The 20,955-nt window shown below is 41.1% G+C and overlaps 1 long non-coding RNA gene across 2 annotated transcripts; it reads right to left on the bottom strand.

The window, feature by feature from the left end:
* Nucleotides 1-679: 679 nt before the first annotated feature.
* Nucleotides 680-19,149, bottom strand: LOC310664917. Of its 2 annotated transcripts, XR_014505112.1 has the most exons (4): nucleotides 19,070-19,149; nucleotides 4,478-4,767; nucleotides 2,931-3,035; nucleotides 687-1,620 (listed from the first exon to the last, which is right to left on the bottom strand). It is a non-coding gene; the product is annotated as an uncharacterized lncRNA (long non-coding RNA). The 2 variants fall into 2 exon arrangements; XR_014505113.1 differs by lacking the exon at nucleotides 19,070-19,149 and having other exon boundaries at nucleotides 680-1,620; nucleotides 4,478-4,913.
* Between the last annotated feature and the right edge of the window lie 1,806 nt (nucleotides 19,150-20,955).

Raw genomic sequence — 20,955 nt, 5'->3', positions numbered from 1 at the left:
GGCCTCCTCAATCTTCAGGTGGCCCTATATGCATGTGATGTCATGTGCACAGCATGTGGTGCATGGTGTAGGCCCAGTGTATCAGGCTTTGGGGAATCAGCTTCTTCCCCCGTGGTGGTAAATAAGAAAATCCAGGAAAAGGAATGTCTTACCAGTTAGGTTCTTTAATAATCACAGTGAGAGACAAAAGAACACATCTCCCTAGAACGGCGGTGCTCCAAATTAAGGCTCACTCTGCCCTTCTGTCCCTATTAATCTACATCACCCCTACGTCTTGTAATCTGAGCTTGTACCCTCTGCGCTTTCTGTTCTAACACTCACTGAGCTCTTGGTGTCTTTGGGGAAGGTGGGGGTGAATGCTGTCCAGAGACAGTGAACCTGTAAACCCTCTCTCTTCCAGTGTTTCTTCTCCTAGCTGTTCCCCATCCAATATTTCCTAGCTTCTGCCTTCTGAACTAAGGCCCTCTGCAAGCCACTGTTCCAAATCTTTAAACACCCTTAACAAACTACAGCTCCCAGAATTCTTTGGTGTAAGCCATGACTGTTTAAAGTGGTATCATAATGCTTTAAATATATGGTGTGAATATGACCATACACCATTCCTATAATTTTGTCTGCTGGGGGGGGGGGGGGGGGGCTTCATTTAAAGGATTATGCTAAAGAGTAGTGGATTGACTTTAGCAAGTGTTGGAAAATGGTGGCACTCTGGCTGCTGACATTAGGCATGTGAGGCTCCTGCTTCTTCCATCATATACTTTTTAATTCTCCAACACACATCCATGATGGTGGGGGCTTTGTTTACAGGGTTATGCTATGCCCTCTGTTGTTGTTGTTTAAGCAAGTCAAGCTGAATGTCAGGAATTACCAGCAGGACATCTAGCCTGTTTTGCAATGGGTGTATAGTTTAGACCTCTAGTCAAACACAGACAGCAGTTTAGCTGTCGAGGCACTATCACTCCCGTGAAAGGTGAGATGATTTAGAGGCCGGGAGAAGCTTAATTTTTCTTGATCACCACGTGCAACCTGGAATTTTAATGGCAGGCATAATTAATTCTTCTGATGTTAATCATCAGGGCTGGACTCCACAATTATCAGCCTTGTGCAGCTGGGGCATGGTGCAGACATGAAAAATTAGGAAAATGAATCCGTAATAGGGTGGCAGATTTAATCTGCATCGTGCAAAACAAAGTTGAAAAAGAAGGGAGACTGGGAGAATTTCAGCCGAAGCTTTTGTGCCAATAAGTGCTGACAGAACTGAAAAATGTTGCCGATGTCCAAAGTGATTGGTAATTACCAAGCCATTGAATTTTTTATTGTCAATTTATCATTGCACCAGAGGTTAAATTTAACATCTTCTTCTAAAGCCATCACTCTAGGAGGAAGGCAAGCTTTGTATCACGTGATCCCAGGAGTCAGTGAAAGGTTAATCAGGTATTCCTTTAGCTGGCGTGTGCTTCCAAATAATTCTTCCTTTTTGTGTCCTTGTATGAGTGTGTGTCTCTGCCGGGGTGGAGGGTGTGGGGAAGAGATTTAATTTTCGCATTAACAGCACTTGTGCATTTCAGTTAAACATCTGACTGCATTCCTCAGATGCACCTCTGGTCCATACAATTTCCTTTCCTTAAGGAAAAAAAAACACATTGAAATTTTACTTATGGGGTAATACAAGGGAGGATATTTCAGAGCTTCTCACTGTGTGTTTTAAATCACATCTTTAGCTGCCCACAAATAGAATCTTAAGCGTCTTGCATCTCAGAAATGCCTCTTTTCTGGTCAGAAATCTTTATTTCATTTCATTTCACTTTTGCCTCTTCGTTTCCCTAATGAGTCAGAACTGGATAGTTTATTGTAAAGTGAGGGGCCTATATTTTTTAGAACGGAAAGATATTTTTTAGTTGTAAGCAATATGTGACATGTTTACATGCCTTGCGGAACTCCCAGAACAATGATGCTTCTTAGAGAAAAGGAATATATAGGATGTTTATGTGTGTTTTAATATGGATTGCCCCATAGTCAAAACATGCATGGCACAATCCAGACAAATTTAAGCGCTGTAACAGCACCAGCCTAGACATATATACTCAGAGGTAAGTCCTATCCTGTTCAAAGTACATTATGGTATTTGTGCATAGGATTGCAGTCTTAGTTGCATTAATTTCAGGGGAAGAGATATACATCACAAGCCTATACATTCTTACTCAAAAGTAAGTCTCACTACATTAAATGAAGCTTGCACCCAGGTAAACTTGTATCAGCATTAAGCATGCATTTAATGCTCCACCTGAAATCAGTGAGACGTAATATAGAATCATAGAGTTGGAAGAGACCACAAGGGTCATCGAGTCCAACCCCCTGCCAAGCAGGAAACACCATCAGAGCACTCCTGACATATGGTTGTCAAGCCTCTGCTTAAAGACCTCCAAAGAAGGAGACTCCACCACACTCCTTGGCAGCAAATTCCACTGTCGAACAGCTCTTACTGCTTGCTATTGTTTTGATAACACACACAAAAAGTTTAAAATTACCACAAGATTCATAGTAAAATTCCCTAAATGGCGTCCTGATATCAGGAACCAATCCCAGCACTTGTAGAAATCCAATACATCTTCATAAAGTTAGTGAGATTATTTTCTTTAGCAGATTGAGTTACAGCCTCCATTGTTAGCTCCTCCCTCTAAACAGCAAATATGATTTTTTCTAATCATTGCAGTTCAGCCTCTTTTTAATATGATATGAAATTCACCCCTTGCCCTCATCGCTCGCTCATCTTTCCACAGAGCAGGCACCGGATATTTTTTTCTTGAATTCTGGGCTGCGCTCTGTTGAAAAGGAATTGTGTGCGCTTTCTATAAATTAAATATGGAAATGACCTTTAAGGGGGAAAGTTGGGATCGGAATCAATGTGTGCATTAATTACTGCAATTCATTACCCAAATAAACACAGAGCCTTTCCTTCTTTCTTTTTTTCCTGGGTGCAAATGTTGGGGCAAAAGATGTTTGCAAGAGACAAAGGCTTTTGATCCGGCTATGTTAATCTGCAGATAAAAAACAGAAAGGGAAAGAGTGTGACTTCAGCTTCAGTGTGTAAGCTCCTCTGGGGATATCCTGGCTAGGATCAATTCCCACATGCAGGCAGTGAATTATTGATGCTGAATACAAAAGCTAGTCATGTGACCCACACCGCTATCACCTAACAGTCCCCTGCACGATCTTCATGTTCTGACACCCTGCCTTTTTATTATTAAACTCAACACACAAACCAGCACCTCTATTCTGATTTCTCTTATAATCAGAAAGATAATGTCTCTCGTTGCAGCTCCTCATTTATCTCTCTGTGTGTATATGGGAGGAAACCCAACATGAAAACGAAATCTTTAGCACCCTAGAGCCCAAGCAGGAGCCTAGAAAATATATAGCACGCACGGTTCTATGGGAAAGATGCAGTGAATTATTGAAAGGATTTCCTGCTCGTCTTCTGAATTAGTATCATCTGTTCCTTCTTTTTCTTAAGCAGAGCCACTGCACGAATGTAATTCTGCCCCCACCTCGCAGTGTTGGGCTGCCTTCCTTTATAGCCTGATGATAAATTGTCACAGGAAGGTTTTTTTCCCCTACAAAAAAAAAAAAGCCCCAACGACGAGGTATGATTTTAATTCTGAAGGGTTTTTGCATAGCAGCCATTGCTTACGAGAGGGCATAGCAATACACATTAGACCGGAAACTTCAGCTATTTTAATTGGATGCCATCCAAAATCGCAAGTAATTAAGAATCAATTTGAGGCCATTAGTAAGTGAGGCTAGCTAGCCAGTGTTGCATATTTCAGAAGAGTTAGTTTTAATGAGAGGAGTTCCTGGATTGGGAAGAGAGGAGAAAAAGAAAAGGGGGAAGCGGAAGCGGGGGGGGACGCACCAGAGAGAGATTAAAGATAGTGTAGGGACTGTCTGCTGCTTAACTAAACAACTAATGGTACATGGAAAGATGCTGAACTTGTAGTCCTCTCTAATTGATCTACTTACTGTTCTTGAGGAAACTTTAAAAAATGAATGTAATTATTTACTGTGCATTAGTGGCTCAATACCTATTTATAAACATTAGAAATGAGTACATCCCTCAATGCCTTACTCTTCAACATGGAAGCCTAAGCTGTCTCTTTTCAGACATATCAAGCTTACGACCGACAAGCCATTTGCTCCTCCCTAGACCTGGTAGCCCCATAGTTTTCACCACGTTGTCTGCAGAGGGCAATGTTAAAAATAATATTAACAACAAAGGATTTAGAGAGTCATAAATTGGGGTGGGAAGAAAGCTATTGGCTCGTCTGCCAATTCCGAGGAGCTCATTTGATTCGTAATTGAACCTTGCTCAAATCTAGATTTCTTCTCCTCTCTCTCACACACGCTCTATTGCTTAATGATAAGTTTTAATTCGTTTTAAAGAAGGGGAAAAGGGGAGAATGTTGGATTATTAGATGCTCACCTGGGCTTGAAGGTTACAGGCTGGAGGGATGAAGTTTCATGGGAAGAGTTGCAGATTTACTATAGGAGCGGCAATGCAATAAATCAAGCACACAGACCTGGGCATGGTCTCGATATTTCCGTTGCAGACCTCACTTTTTCCATGGACGTATCTCCTTACAAATTATTTGGGCCCAGTTTTTTCATCTGAGGTAAAACATACACCAATGCCACATTACCATTACCGGGTTGTTATTTGTTTATACACCACACAATGGCGCAACCCTTCGGAGAGCTTTTTGTATTTCTAGCCTGTGAACAGAAAATAACATTGTTCAATGAAATGCTGGCATTACTAAGATTAAGGGTTACACTGTTCTTTTGAAAAGTAAATATAGGTCACAAGAGCATCACTCTCATATGACCTTAGCAGTCACGGATTCCCTCAAAGTGATTTTGTGTGTGTCCCCCCCCCCCATTTTTTATTCATTTTATAACACAAATAAAAAAACACGCATTTATTCAGCATAGTTCGGGAACAAAGGAAAAACATGTCTGCTTCCCTTCGTGTCAGAGCGAACAGCAATAGCAAAAGCAATCTACAAAACGGAAGTTCCCAGCAGTCTGTGCTGGAAGTAAACAGGCATGAGACACACAACAGTCATGCCTGTTCCCTTTTAAGGTGGAACGGAACTATATCCTAACACTAATATGGCCAATATGCAGTGATGATGGGAACTAGAGTCTAGCAGCTTCTGGAGGGCTGCTCCCTGCTTTAAATGTGAACAGGGTTCCCCATTGGAATGTGCAGTGAACGTATGTGAAGCTCCACTTCTTGAAGTGGACCTCTAACATCAAAACATGTTGGCTGTGCTTGGAGATACCCAGGATGCTGTGTGAGACACAGCTTACAAAGCACCCTGCACATTGAAACTGATGGATAATGCGCTGTCTTGCTCCTGGGCACCTTCTCCTTAGAGATAAATACAGTGTGTTATTATTACAAGAGATGTTTAGCTACACAGAGGGCATGTGTAGTCCCCACCCTCTCTGCATCCTTTCTCTTTCCTTCTGAATTATTCCTTCCACAAGAATTATTAACTTCTCCAGGAGCTTCCATGTTTGTTGGTCATGGAATCTGCTGTAGCAGTTTTGATAATGAAATTTAGAAAAACAGGAACACCGAAACCAGAGCTTCTGGAAATCGGCCAAAGAGAAAAGCAAATGGAAACCAAAGGCAGGGTAATTAAATGACTACAGACGAAAGATTAGCCAAGGCTGCAGTAGCCTGGTAGGCACACACACACACGTTAAAGCTAGCGATGAAAAGCCTCGCTTCCCATTCTTCATGCTTAAGAGTCTGGCAGGGTCATTACATTTTTTATCATTTGGGCTGCAATGTGCTGGAAAGCAAAGCATGCCCAGAACCCACAAAGACCGGGGACTGATCCAAGCCTGTATGGTTTTTAATGGAATAAAGAAGGTTGGCAATGGAAGCTAGACAGACCTTTTTACAGAAGAGCGAAAATACAAAACATTCTAGAACGGACTGTCCCGTTAAGTCTGGATGAGACATTTTGGGAACACAGGCTGTTATGTCTTGTACCGGTTTGCACATGTATGTGATTCCCTTGATGACAATGGATTGCTCCACAGAGGAGGTTTCCCTGTCACCTCAAACACAATGTGTAACAGAGACAAAACCCCTGTGTTGCAATATAGAAAAGTCTGCTCAAATCCAACCACAACACGTGGCTAATAATGTATTATCAATACAGTCATACCTCGGGTTACAGACGCTTCAGGTTGCGTTTTTTTGGGTTATGGACCGCCGAAACCCGAAAGTACCGGAACAGGTTACTTCTGGGTTTCGGCGGTTGTGCATTTGCAGAAGCGCTAAATCGTGCTTTGTGCATGCACAGAAGCGCCGAATCGCAACCCGCAAGTGCACAGATGCGCTGCTGAGGGTTGCAAACGCTGCGGGTTGTGAACGTGCATCCCACACAGATCACATTCGCAACCCGAGTGTCCACTGTAGTTAGGTCATAATACAAAATTTACAAATCATAAACATCCACATACAATGTGTGTATAGTTATGCAAAAGTCCATAAACAAGAAATAGTAAGCATGATAAATTAAACAGAACAGAACAGTGTTTCTGGGATAAGTCAACTGTTTCAAGGATGATTCTTCATCAGCAGATAAATTCTTATCCCGGAAACACTGTTCTGTTCTGTTCCTGTTTTGTTTGCAGTTCATTGCTGCATTCTACACGTTGAAGCACCTACCACTGCAATATTGATGGATATTGACTATTGAAAGGCATCCTGCCTTCGTCGCCGTGTCCCCTGGCAGCAATTTATTATGCTTACTATTTCTTGTTTATGGACTTTTCATAACTATACACACATTATATGTGGATGTTTATGCTTTGTAAATTTTGTATGATGACCTAACTATTGATAATACATTATTAGCCATGTGTTGCGGTTGGATTTGAGCAGACCTCAAACACAACGGCTTGTATCCTGAGATCCTGTGACCAGCACTCTATTCATGTGGTGCTCCTCCTGATGGGAGAGAGGTGCTTTTTGCTGGTTCTTCCTTTGCCACAGAGCTCCATGCAGCTGGCACACCATCACACCTCAACATGCAAATACTGTCGGAATTTGCGTTCGACCGAGCTACTCCTCCAGTCGAGTCCTCCGACGGAGATTAACGACCTAAGCCTTTGATGAGGCTCCAGGCACGTTCCCTCATTACGCAGCGTATCCAAGCAGCAGAAAGACGAGAAATATGAACTACATTGCTAAGAGTTTTATTTCTAACTACGCAGACAGAAAAGAATATACATCCTCTCTCTGTGAAAGCAGAGAGGCAACTGGTACAAAGAAACAGGAAACCAGTAATATCAACATCTGTCTTTCATCTCCCGTGAGACTTCCAACAGTCTGGAATGTAAACAGAGTCTTGTGACTCCAAGCACTGCACAGTGGCAAAACAGAAACCTAACAAATACCTCATATACAACCAAGTGCCAGGACATCCTGGGGGAAAGAGCATCTGCTGCTGCAAAAAAAAGTGACTGCCAAGGCATTTTCTCCAGAGTGTCCTAAAATGATGCTTGGCCCAGTGCATTCTGGGGGAAGGGGGAATGTGACAAGGGAAGAGCTATACTCTGCTGGCTTCTGTCAGCAGAGAAGAGCACAACTTGTGGCGGAGGGCTCCACCATAATGGAGACCCCAGTTCCCAGTGGCAGTAGCATTGGAGTGTTTCAGGGATTGGGGCATGGTGTTCGTGGCTTTGAATCCACTCAGTCCAAAGTCCTGTTGTACCCCCAAAGGCCAAATTCTTGGTCTCTTCAATTAGGCCAGCCTGAAGCTGGTGTAGCCAAAAAAGAAAACAAAACAGTGACAGCACCACTCACCCACTGAAGGTTGAATCCTGTGAATGATAACATGGTTTTCTCACCACAGATCAAAGCCACTGTGGACAAACTTCTTCTACAACCAGCTTATGCCAGATTTTTGTGTGATTTGACAGTGATGATCCATAAAAGCAAAGTTTAGAGAAACTGGAGTTTTCGAAATATTTAAGAAGCACAAACAAAAGCAGCAACAAGGCATGAGAATTCTATCTGTAATCTGTTTCGGTGCTGTTTTCTAAGAAAGATGACTCCCCTCCCCCCACTTAAATTTTGATAATTTCTTGGATTTTTTTTATTTAAAAAAAGCAATAAGACATGACAAGCGTGAATTATGGCACGCTCATTCACACTTCAGTTCAACACAACTGGATGTAAATTAATGTCCCATAACTCATTTAGCGGAGCACAGGGTCTTATTACAATTGTAAAGTTTTATTTGAAAATGTTTTTTAAAAAATATTTATACTGTTAATTAAGTGATGATGAGTCCCATAAATTCTGACAAGTGAGTGATGTTGTATTAGTCACTCTCCAGATTCCACACATTAGCCAATCAGGAGTCTTGTATTGCTGTGCTATGTCTTGATTTATGAAATATTAAGGCCTGCCTAGGGCACTTTTCAGTTTTGTGTGTACTCTTTGTTCAAGACTTTACTTTGTAAGCCAGTAATAACACCTGGATGGGTCAATCCAGAGATGTTACATTCATCTACAGATGCAATGGGCATGATTCACGGGACATTTTCCTGCCTAGGTTCTACTGAAAGGAGTGAACGCAAAATCAAAAACTGTTACGCTCCCATCAAACTTTAAGAAGAAGATTGTTCCCCTCCCCCAATGGTTTTGAAGGAAAGCAATTTGAATGTATCTGTTTTCCTTTACAAATGAAATGAAGCACAAGGCTGAGTGAGGCATACTGCAATCTATCTATCATCTATCTATCATCTATCTATCTATCTATCATCTATCTATCTATCATCTATCTATCTATCATCTATCTATCTATCATCTATCATCATCTATCTATTATCTATCTATATCATCTATCTATCATCAGAAGTTGACTGATAACACTGGTCTTTGCCATGCTTGAATTACAGTGTTCCTGGGGCTTTTCTCAGCAAAGTGTGCCAAGCATTCTGATTATCACACTGGTTTCTCCTTTTCTCCTTTGTTCTTTAAAACACAATTTCATTTGTTGTGCTTCTAATGCTAGAAGCCTGCTGTACCATTCATTGAGGGTGTGAAGACCAACAGACATTAGAAACGGTCAAATGAAGTCGAGGTTTAGATGAAACGTAGTATATTTCTTTCACATTTATATGCGGTAATTAAAAACAAACAAATAGTGCCAAAATTAAATATATAACCTGGTATCCAATGAAATGTGCAATAACAGCTAAATGCTCTTGTGCAGCTTTACAACATTTTAGTACAAACACAGTGTGTAATCTCATATAAATCTGTTCTATGCTCTAGCTGTGCTTGCAGAATATGTCTTATAATTCCTAGTTATACCACAACAATAGAATACATAGTTGTTTTTGCAAGTGTTCAAACCACTTACAAAATCTTCATTCATAGATTTGCTTTGAGTATTACTCAGAGAGCTGTTTTTAATTTTGTGTCCAAGCTGGATTTTTAAAGGCTCACTTGAACACTGGGAGGTGTTCTTGAACAAGGGGGGCTGCCAAGCATCTCATAGTTTCTGAAATTGCGCTCCTTCCTGTTTCTGCATATGTCTGCCACTAGGAGGGAAGCTATTTCAGTAAGTTTATTCCAAGACACCATTGCTGGAAAACATTGGGTCTGCAATGAATGCAAAAGAGAGCTCTCCATAGGTATGTTATTCACAATGTGGAATGGACTTCAGGCTTGAAAGCTTAAAACCAATTACATTTCCACCTTGGCATGCTTCTGTGTCATGAACTGTAGGCAGAATACCTGCTTTTCTGAAGCTTGATGTTAAGCTTCAATGGAGCTTGCCCTATGCAAAAGCAGATTTTCAAATATTATGATACAATGAAGGATGACAACCTTTGTGGAGAATTGTGAGTCTTGGTGTGAAAGAATAACATAGGTGTAGCCAGGGGGGAAGCCCCCCCCCCCAAATCAAGCAAATAAGTAAAAATACTTAACTAAAAGTAGAAATAATCCAAATATTTGAAATTTAAATGCTCGCTGAGGTCACTTGGATGATGTTGTGGCGCATTCTAGTGATGCAACTGGCAAGCAGACTGAACGATAGGCGAACTGACCAATCGCTTCGCAGGTAGCTCAGTTCTAGCCCCCCAACATAAATTCTGGCTACGCCCATGAAGAATAGATAAGGCAGAAAATTGAGCTTGTGGGGGGGGGGGGAGATTATTCCAGATTAGTTAATTCAGAACATTTCTTTCTCTGACTCCATCCATCATCTGCTTTGCCTCAGCCTGCCACCAGCATGCAGCCCCTGATAGATTATTGTAGCCCTAAAAAAATGGATGATGTCCACCCCTTAATTAGCGAGCCACTCTTGTAGTCACATAACCTCACAAACAACTTGCCTTTTCTTTTTCAAAAACAGGACTTACATTAATTTGAACATTAACCTGAAATTTGCCAGAATGATGTTTCTAACCAAAACCAAGATGAGTTAATCAGTTGGTCCAGATGACAACAGGCGAAGATGGAACAACATTTTGCATCCGATATTTAGAACAGTAAAGGTGTAGACTAGACTCTCTGTTCATTAGCTGAGGCTGTGTACCTTCAATTAGGTACTGGTGATACAAACCATCACACGCCCCCTTCCTTCTAGCGATGCCTGATGAAGCTCTCTTAACTCACTAGAGGTCACTCCATACTAAAAGAGCAACGAGATGGACTTGGCGACAGATCTAAATATACAAATGCCCATGAGCTTGCAAGCACTTAAAGCTTCCAATTTCCAACCAGGGCCACCAGGGATTGGTCAGTAGAGCTTCAGTGATTCTAGGAATTTGTTTTAGAATGGGTTGCTAAATCTCTGTGTCAAGCATGAGAAATCTCTAGGGCAAGAAGCCCTACTAGTGGATGACCGGCAGAGTCGAAGGATGCAGTTGTTAGCTTTCTTGGAAAATGTCACAATGGTAATATAGTTAAGAGCAGAAACTGAATTTTAAAATTAAGTGTAATGTCTTATCCTTTTTAATCGAAAAGGAAGTTGAAAGGCAAAGTCAAGAGGGCCAAACTACTCCAAAATGCTTGAGAGTTGTTGTTGTTTTGTGTGTTTTTCCAAAAACTGACTCAACTAAAGTGTAGACTGCAAAGCAGAAAAAGTACCACCAGGGCTGGATTTAGGTTTGATGAGGCCCTAAGCTATTGAAGGTAATGGGGCCCTTTATATGTCCAGCTGTCCTTTGTCAACAACAAATTGTCGCTGTTTTTTGTGCTGAATATATGCTATATGGTAATTTATGGACCTAATAGGTATCTAAAATCAGTGATATTTTAGGGAGCAGGCTAGCAGGTGGGGCCCATTACTTATATCATAGGAGCCTACACACCACCAAACACTGTTGCTGTATGTAGGTTTTATTTTATTTGTTTTTTATCTTATATTTTGGAAATGTACATCCAGTTTTTTCCCCTTTAAATTTTTGGGGGGCCCCCAGGAGAGTGGGGCCCTAAGCTATAGCTTGCTTAGCTTATACAGTGGTGCCTCGCAAGACGAAATTAATCCGTTCTGCGAGTCTCTTCGTCTAGCGGTTTTTTCGTCTTGCGAAGCAACCCTATTAGCAGATTAGCCCTATTAGCGGTTTAGCGGCTATTAGCGGCTATTAAAGGCTTAAGGGATTAGCGGATTAGCTGCTAAAAGGCTATTAGCAGCTTAGCGCCTTAGAAAAAGGGGGTGGGGAGCGAAAAAAATCTCAAGAATCGCAAGACATTTTCGTCTTGCGAAGCAAGCCCATAGAGAAATTCGTCCTGCGAAGCGCATTGAAAAACGGAAAACCCTTTCGTCTAGCGGGTTTTCCATCTTGCGAGGCATTCGTCTTGCGGGGCACCACTGTACGTAAATCCATCACTGGGTATCACCCGAGCTAAGAGGATGCTAAAGAAGCTATTAGAGGCAAGAAGGCTTCCTTCAAATGATGAGAACAAAAAGGAACACAAACGTTGACAAAGGAAGTGCAGGTAGACAATAATGGAAGCTAAATAAAACAATTTGAAAAGAACATCGCTAAAAACGTTAAGATCACCAACAAAACATTATTTAAATATGTTAGTAGGCGTAAACCTAAGGTGGTGGTTGAACCCCTGGATGAGAAGGAAGTCAAAGGTGTACTAAACGAGAATAAGGAGATTGTAAAGATGCTGAATTATTTGCATCTGTCTTCACAGGGGAAGCTATAGGGCAGATCCCCATGCCTAAATTTTGCAGAAGGGGAGCCTGAGGAACAGAGGCAATTAGTGTTGTTCAGAGACGAGGTTCTAGATAATAAAAACTTGTCCCTAAGACCAGCTTCCATACCTAAAAGCTAACAAGCCAGTGCAACACCAGTTCTACAAAGGGATCCAATGGGATTCCTGGGAATTATAAGCCTGTTAGGGAAACCTCTTAGCAAATTAAACGTGGCTTTATTTGGGCTGCATACTTGTTCTTTTACCTGGGAGTAAGTTTCATTGAAGTCTTCGGGGCTTACTTCAGAAGCATGCCTGAGATCACACTGTTAGGCGCTTATGGTAAAACTCTGATTGTGTGCCACATATGTATGGAAAGCAATTAGAGAGCCTGCCGGGAAAGCAAAGTACATTTCCAACAGTTCCAGGTGATGTGGGATTGCGGCACATTAAGAGCATTTGTTGATCCAAATGGAGGAGGCAATGGAACCGCTGGGCTTTCCACTGCAAGGTGAATAGAAAAACGAATGCATATCCGTTGGCTATTGATGCTTACAGACTGAGGATGGAGGCAATTTGGGGACTGCAACAGTCTCCACAGACTGTATCACTCAACGATGCCTTTCTTTTTCTCTGCACACAGCAGCCCAAGTAACATTTAGATCTGCACCATCATTAAAATTCAGATCACATTCCCGAAGCTGGTGCTTTTATAGATAATGCCCCAGAAATTTCATCAGCGCGAAAGCTTTGGTGTACAGTAGGCAGCGAATGATAAGGGCTAATATTTAATAAAACCATTCGAGGAGAGCTATATTTTTTTGACAGGATGCTTCAGAACTGATCTGATTCATTACAGATATTAGACAGCATTTGAAAATGTTAGAAAATTGCAAAGTAAAAACGCTCTGTGGTTTAGTTTCGCCTAAACCATTGCTTAATATTAATGAAAGCAACTTGAGTGAAAAAAGAGGAAAGTTTAACTGTCTTCCAAATAAGCTAGGAAAACAAATCCCCAATCATGTATAGCTACTAAATGTCAGATTTCTTAAATGTCAGGGAAGCAATAAAATAAAATAAAATCCCTATAGTATTTTAGTTCTGATTCAATTCTTGGGGTGCCATTGCCTGTGTAGACAAAATAGCAAGAGCCACACACAGTATCACCAGACTGAGGTTTGCAAAAGTGCAAAAAACCTTTTGTAGTGTGTGTGTGGGGGGGGGAGACAGAGGACAGGGTAACCTTCCACAAGCGTCCCAATGTGGACTGATCATGCCCAGTGGCCATGGAATGCTGGCATCCTGTTGTGAGGAAAAACCACAACAACTGGGCATGAGCGGATATGGAACGAAGTGACTGGAAAAGCAAGATGGCAGAAAAGACACATAGACAGATGTTCACTGATTATCTCACCAACTGTCACTTGTCCGTTTACTCTCTCACCTGTCCATTTGCTTCAAATTTTGAGCGTTTTTTAAAAAAAATCTTCCACCCAGTTTTACTCTGAGGGTTGTTGTTTTTTTTAAAATAACTTGATAGAATACACATCCAGTGTCAGATTTACATATAAGCTAAACAAGCTGCAGCTCAGGGCCCCACTCTCTTGGGGGCCCCCAAAAAAAATTAAAGGAAAAAAACCAAACCTGGAGGTACATTTCCAAAATATAAGATAAAAAACAAATAAAATAAAACCTGCATACAGCAACACTGGCAAATGGCTTTATATACCTATTAGGTCCAAAAATTACCATATAGTATATATTCAACACAAAAGAACAGCAACAATTTGTTGTTGACAAAGGACAGCTGGACATATAAAGGGCCCCATTACCTTCAGTAGCTTGGGGCTCCTCAAACCTAAATTGGGCCCTGTACACATCTATCCATGACTATAAATCAGGCAGACAGGGGTTGTCTTTGTTTGTTTTTCTCTATTATGTATTCTTTTTATATTATGATTTTGTGTTGTGAACCGTGGTATATAAATTTATTTAATTATTATTATTATTATTATTAATAATAATAATAATAATAATAATAATAAAGGGCGCAAGCAAAAGGTGCTAAAGAAGGGTCACCTCTTAGTGCCAGAGAGCATGTTATGCATGCAGAAGATTCCAGGTTCGAGCCTCAGCATCACCAGATATGGCTAGGAAAGGCTTCTGTCTGAAACCCTGGGCAGCATTTCTCAACCTGTGGGCCCCCAGATGCTGTTGAACTACAACTCCCATCACCCCTAGCTAGCAAGGCCAGAGCTCAGGGATGATGGGAGTTTTAGTCCAACAACATCTGGGGACCCACAGGTTGAGAACCGCTGCACCTGGAGAGTCACAGCTAGACAAAGCTGAGCTTCCTCAAGGCAACTTCCTATGTGGCTCATCAAGATTCCAGTTTTTCAAACCAGTTAGGAGCTTAGGGATGGAAAGAGGTGGGGAAAAAAGAATTCATTACAAGTTTGCAGTGGGTCCAGGGAAAGAATACTTGAGCAATGGATCTACCTGAGGTACCACTGCATAAGGCATAAGGCACCCCCATGTATAAGACGACCCCCATTTTTGGGGGACTAAATTTAAAGAAAATGAGGGGAGAGATGGCCCAAAGTTGTTGAGGTTTTTCCAGGGGGAATTGCACTCGCGCCATCTCCCCCAGCAGGGCCGTTGCTGGGGGTTGGCAAGGCGGGCAGCCGCTCCCCCCAAGCCACTGCAGGCGGGAAGCTCCCTAGAGCGTGGGCCGCCAACCAGCTGGCTGGCAGGTGTGCAGCTCCCCCCCCCCCACGCCACTATCCATGTATAGCATGACCCCAGTTTTTTGACATGATTTGAGACTATTTATCTCTGGGTTGTGGGCTTGAGCCCCATGTTGGGCAAAAGACTCCTGCATTGCATCTATAATTCTATGATCCTGCATACAAAATATGTGGTCTCTGCCACTGAGCTATGTAATCAGAAGGCTAGCTCTCAAAGCACCACAGAAATAAAAGCCAGGATTTCCTGTCTGTTGGACAGGTGATTTAAGCCAGTTTAGCCAGGGTATAGTAAACTCACTAGTGATGAATCAGATCACTTCCCTTGCATGCACCTCCCGTTTCCTGAAATTAGGATGCATTTGTATTTTTACTGGATAGATGGCATTTATTCCTTTACCAATATTTTCTCCCAGTCCGATTTCTTCCATTAATTTTTTCATAAACTTCCAGGAAACATTATCAAAAGCTTTTTCAGCGTCCACCAACATAATAGCTGCTGATTTGTCAATTTTAATATCCAAATATTCTAATACATTAATCACACATCTAATGTTGGATTGCATACATCGTCCGGGAAGAAATCCAGTTTGATCTTTATGGATTATCTCTTTCAGCACCATTTTTAATCTATTTGCAAGAATGTCTGCGAATATCTTGTAATCGTTATTTAACAGTGCGATGGGTCTGTAATTGGCCATATTTGAGGCATCTGTTCCCTGTTTGTGAATAAGCGTAATAAAGCTATCCTTCCAGGTTTTCGGTAGCTTTCCATTTACCAGAATATTATTCATTAGGTCTTTCATGGGAAGAAATAATACTTGTTCTAACTTTTTATAGTAATTATCTTTTTATTTCAAATGATTCCAATACTGGGCGAAGCAGGTTGTCTCAAGATATGGCAAAGAGAAATTTCCAAATTCCTGTGGGAAGGGAAGAAACCTAGGATTAAACACCTGATCTTAATAGACATAAAAGAGAGAGGAGGCTTTTCCCTACCCGACCTAAAACTTTACTACGAGGCAGCCTGTTTCACCTGGATAAAAGATTGGTGCACGTTGCAGGATTCGGACCTCTTGGACCTGGAAGGTTTTGACAACCGCTGGGGATGGCACGCCTACCTAATATATGGAAAAGCGAAAATTCATAAAAACTTTACCAACCATATAATAAGAAAATCACTCTTTGCTGTATGGGAAAAATATAAAGACCTGATGGAGCCTAAAATCCCGCGGTGGACTTCTCCAGTAGAAGCCATAGCAGTAAAACGGAAAAATACTCAGGAAAGCTGGCCAACATATAAAACACTTCTAAAAAATGAAGATAACCAAATAAAATTAAAAAACTTTGAGGAAATAAGAGACCACATTTCAGACTGGTTCCAATACCATCAGTTATTTGAAAAATTTAAATCTGACAAACAAAAGGGGTTCTCAACAGAAATTTCCAGATTTGAATCTGATCTTGTAAATTCTAAAAGAAAAACCCTTTCCAAAACTTACCGACTCCTCCTTGACTGGACGGTCAAGGAGGAGGAGGAAACAGTGGCAATGGTGAGGTGGTCCCAGGATTTTGGCCACTCAATAACCATGGCCCAATGGGAAAATTTATGGAAGACCAATTGGAAATTCACAAATTGTTACACGATTAGAGAGAACTTTCAAAAAATGCAACATCGATGGTATCTAACACCCTGGAAGCTTTCAAAAATGTATAAAAATGTATCAAGTAATTGTTGGAGATGCGGAGACTCAGGAACATTCTTCCATATGTGGTGGATATGTAGGAAAGTACAGGCATTCTGGGAGAGTATACATGCAGAGCTGCAAAAAATGCTAAAGATCTCTTTCAATAAAAAACCAGAGGCCTACCTCCTAGGAATAACAGATTTGGATATTCCACAAAAAAGGAAGGGTATCTTTTTATATGCCACGGCGGCAGCAAGAGTTTTGATCGCAGCAAAATGGAAGAGTAATGAAATCCCCTCTATTCAAGATTGGATCCAAAAGCTGACAGAATATGCTGAATTAGATGGTTTATCAGAAAAAATAAAGAATAAATCAAAACAGGAATTTGTTTCTAAATGGGAGGTTTTCAAAGAATATTTGAAAAATAAATATAGTAGTTTAAATTCTGTTGCAGCATTCGAGGAACTTCAGTAATAGTAGTAAGGTAGATATAAGAAATTAGATTTAACGAGAATAAGTTTAATTATAAGAAAAAATGTGTATGGGCAATAAGTAATATGAATTTGAAGTATGGAATGGACGGGAGGTCGGGTCTTTAGTGTTAAGACCAATAGATGTTGTATTGTCTGCTAGGAGTATTGTGTGTCTATGGTTGTTTTTGTGATTAGTGTATGGTTTGGTATTCGCGTTCGGTGTTTGTTTGTTTGTCTTTCTTGTTGTATAAATAAAAAACTTTAATAAAAAAAAAAAAATAAAAAAAAAAATGTATTTTTACTGGAGGTTTTTCTTGGGGGTGGGGGAAGTGTTATGTATTATGGGCTAAATGCTCCTCCCTCTTAACATCTTCCAAATGGCCTTCCAGTTGCCAGAGAGAGGAAGAGCCAATATCAAAAAGACAATACTGCTGCAGAAACAGCCCATTATGCCATGGCCCAGTAGCTTAGAGAGAGAGGGGAGGGGGAATATACCTTAAATTTTTGAAGGCTCCCTTCCCCATTGCTGCAGTACACATCTCTGCTTTAAACAAAGTGGCGAACTAATGAGTTTCAGCAGAATCTATGTTCCCAGGGCACTGGAATGACTTGGCAGCCATTCATTTCAATGATAGTAATTGTGGACAATACATATTAGAACATGTACTCTTGATGTGAGAACATTGTTGGCAGAGAAAAGACAAATGGTCCCACAAACAAACAATGCATTGGGCATCGCTTCAACAAACAATGAGCTTTGAAGAACATCTGCTTGCTGTTTTCAACTGTGAATATATTACAAAGCTGGATAGGAACCAGCTTGTTGTATATCTTGGGGAAAAATGAGTGATTTAAACCTATTCCTAATGTATCTTGTAGGTAAGCAATAACTTGATTTGCTGAGTGGGAGAAATTTATGTGTCTAATGCATTAGGCAAATAAAAACATCCTCATTCAGTAATAAAGGTGAGGATAGAATGTCTATATTTGCAAATAAATAAATTACTTAAGAGAGCCAGAATTGGCTTGCCAGGTCATTTTCTAATACATGCTACAAAAAGAAGGTGATTTACTTCCCCACTTCCCCCAACCCCCGAACCTTTCTGTCAAAAAAATTATTTGAACGTCCAGGTTGTTGTAAGTAACCCAAAGTTTTCAAAATAAAATTTAAGGAAGTTATAAATATATTTGGTTTGTATCCATTATTATTTAGGGGAATGTTTTAACTTATCAATATGACTACTCATTTATTATGGAGTTTCTATTTGCTTAATATAATGCATTAGATCCATAAATACCGTCCACTCCACAAGTCAAGACATTGCCTGTGGGTTTAAATCAGTCACACGTTGAGATATATTGCAACTTATTTCATATACAGACTTGCTTCCCATGGCATACTTCCTATGAGTCACTGGATGGATCTATGGATGACACACGTTAAGAAACAGAAAGAATTCCAAAACAAATTATTAAATTTTTTTATTAAAAAAATATGAGTGAAGCTTAACAGTACTGCTATTTCTACACCACCCTTTCTTTCCTGCATTTACACAATTTGCTCACTCATTTATTCCTAGGCTCCAAACAGCAATCCTCCTCCTGGGTTTTCCATGTTATTTTCCAGTGTTGCATTGCTGCCGTGCGTGTTTTTAAATGTGATTTTTGGAGCTTCCATTGTAAGTGCAGCACAAGCCTTTCAGGTATGAACTGGCAAAGTGAGTTTGTGTCACCTCTCCACCTGCTTCACCATCAATACCATTGACTATCCCCACTTTCTGCTCTCTGATAAAACCAATAAGATGGCAGAGAAGCCTTGTCAATTCCATGGCTTCCCTGCCATTTCCCTTTCATTTTGGTGGTGCACATCACACAGGCTTTTATTAATTAAAAAATAACCCCTCAGAGCAGCATCACCTGTTACAGATCTCTGTGATTATTGCTGCTGCTGCTGCTTCTTCTTCTTCTTCTTCTTCTTCTTCTTCTTCTTCTTCTTCTTCTTCTTCTTCTTCTTCTTCTAGCATTGTCCCCTCCAAGGCTAAATAAAAATGCTAAATAAAGAATAATATATGCTGTACGGTCACCTCTAGGAAGCATGTTTTGCTAGTTTTTGTAGCATTTCAAAAATCTGCAAAATTCACAGGGACTAAAATATACTGAGGGTACATTCGTGATGTGGACACAGAGTGTACCCACCACAATCCTTCTATCAAAGCGGTTTCCATTCTCTCTCTCTTCCCTCTTTTACAGTGTATTAATGCGGTTGGGTTTATTACTTCAGAGCCCTCTTAAAAAGTATTGTCTGCCTTCAGGCTAAGCTGTAATTCAACAGCGGGGAGAAAAGAGCAACTGATAGTCTTACATTTTGCACGCTCCTCTACAGCTCTGCTGTTCTGAACTGCAGAAGAAGTCTATAACAATGATAGAACTCTAAGACGATAGAAGTCCTCCTTGCGTGGTTACCCAAGTGTAAAGCATGTCCTGCCTTGACGCCAACTACTGTCAGCTGTAGAAGTTGGCTTTTTTCTAACATGCATTCAGAATTAATTTGCAGAGTATACAACCACTTGTTACCAACTGATGGGCAAGCCTGAGTGCTGGGCATGTCAAATGATGGACACGTAGGGTATTCTCTTTAGCCAGGAACTGCTGCAGAGGCTGATATACTGTAGCATTTGACACTGATAGTGATGAGTGGTGTGCAATGCCAAGTTGGAGATGAAATGCTAAAGCACATTCTTACAGGAGAAGCCCACTTAGGAGCCTGATCTTTCTGACTGCCGTGACTGACTGGGAGAAAGGCCATGCCTGGCTTGAATTATATTACCGTAGAAGGTGAAGGGAGAAAAGACTTACTGCTTTATATCATGCCCCACCTCCCGTTTGGGCGAAGCGCATTTTGACAATACGAGTAATTAGAACTTTGCTCTTGGATTAGGAGGAAATGCACCAGGATAAAAGGAATGAAAAGCTGTCAGATTTCCTTGGCAGTGTCATGTCCTGAAGAGAGATGGCTGCCGGAGCCTTCACCTTCCATGTTTCGCCCATATCCCAGTGCAATAACGTATTGACTGCATGGCACAGGTTACTGGCAGGCTCAGTAAATCAAAAAGACACTGGAGATGAAAGAAGCAGGAACTCATCTAAAGAGTTCAAGAATCATGAAGCCACCTCCCTTCACCACCACCTTGGTAAGCAGCTACGGTGGTACCTCTGGTTACGAACTTAATTCGTTCCAGAGGTCCGTTCTTAACCTGAAACCGTTCTTAACCTGAAGCACCACTTTAGCTAATGGGGCCTCCCGCTGCCACCGCACGATTTCTGTTCTCATCCTGAGGTAAAGTTCTCAACCCGAGCTACTACTTCCGGGTTAGTGGAGTCCGTAACCCGAAGTGTTTGTAACCCGAGGTGTTTGTTACCCAAGGTACCACTGTACAATGGCCACCTCAATGCTATGTTTTTAAAACAGTGGCATTTGTAGGCTCTTCCCATATGTTGATATCCGTCTAGTCTTGGGAGACAATGGAAGAGTGTGCCTTCGGGGGTGAAATCAAACCATTGGAGAGTAACTGTGCCTGCTGTGGCTGTAGACACCAATATAGGGGAGACATGTTTTGGTGCAGCCAAAGCAGAGGAAGGCATCAAGTTTTGCTGTTAAAGATGCAGCATGGTGTTCCTTCTCCCAGTTGTCATTTCTCCTCTGGTCATTGCTGTGGATGCACAACCTGACTGTCTGTCTCTGGGCACTGTGGTCATCTGCAAGGGATTCCCACGCAGTGGGGTTACTGTTGCCAGCCTTCATG

Source organism: Podarcis tiliguerta (genome assembly GCF_965153285.1).
Source record: "Podarcis tiliguerta genome assembly, chromosome: 1".
Classification (NCBI taxonomy): Eukaryota; Metazoa; Chordata; class Lepidosauria; order Squamata; family Lacertidae; genus Podarcis; species Podarcis tiliguerta.
The sequence above is the reverse complement of the archived record's forward strand: the minus strand, read 5'-3'. Positions and strand labels throughout refer to the sequence as shown.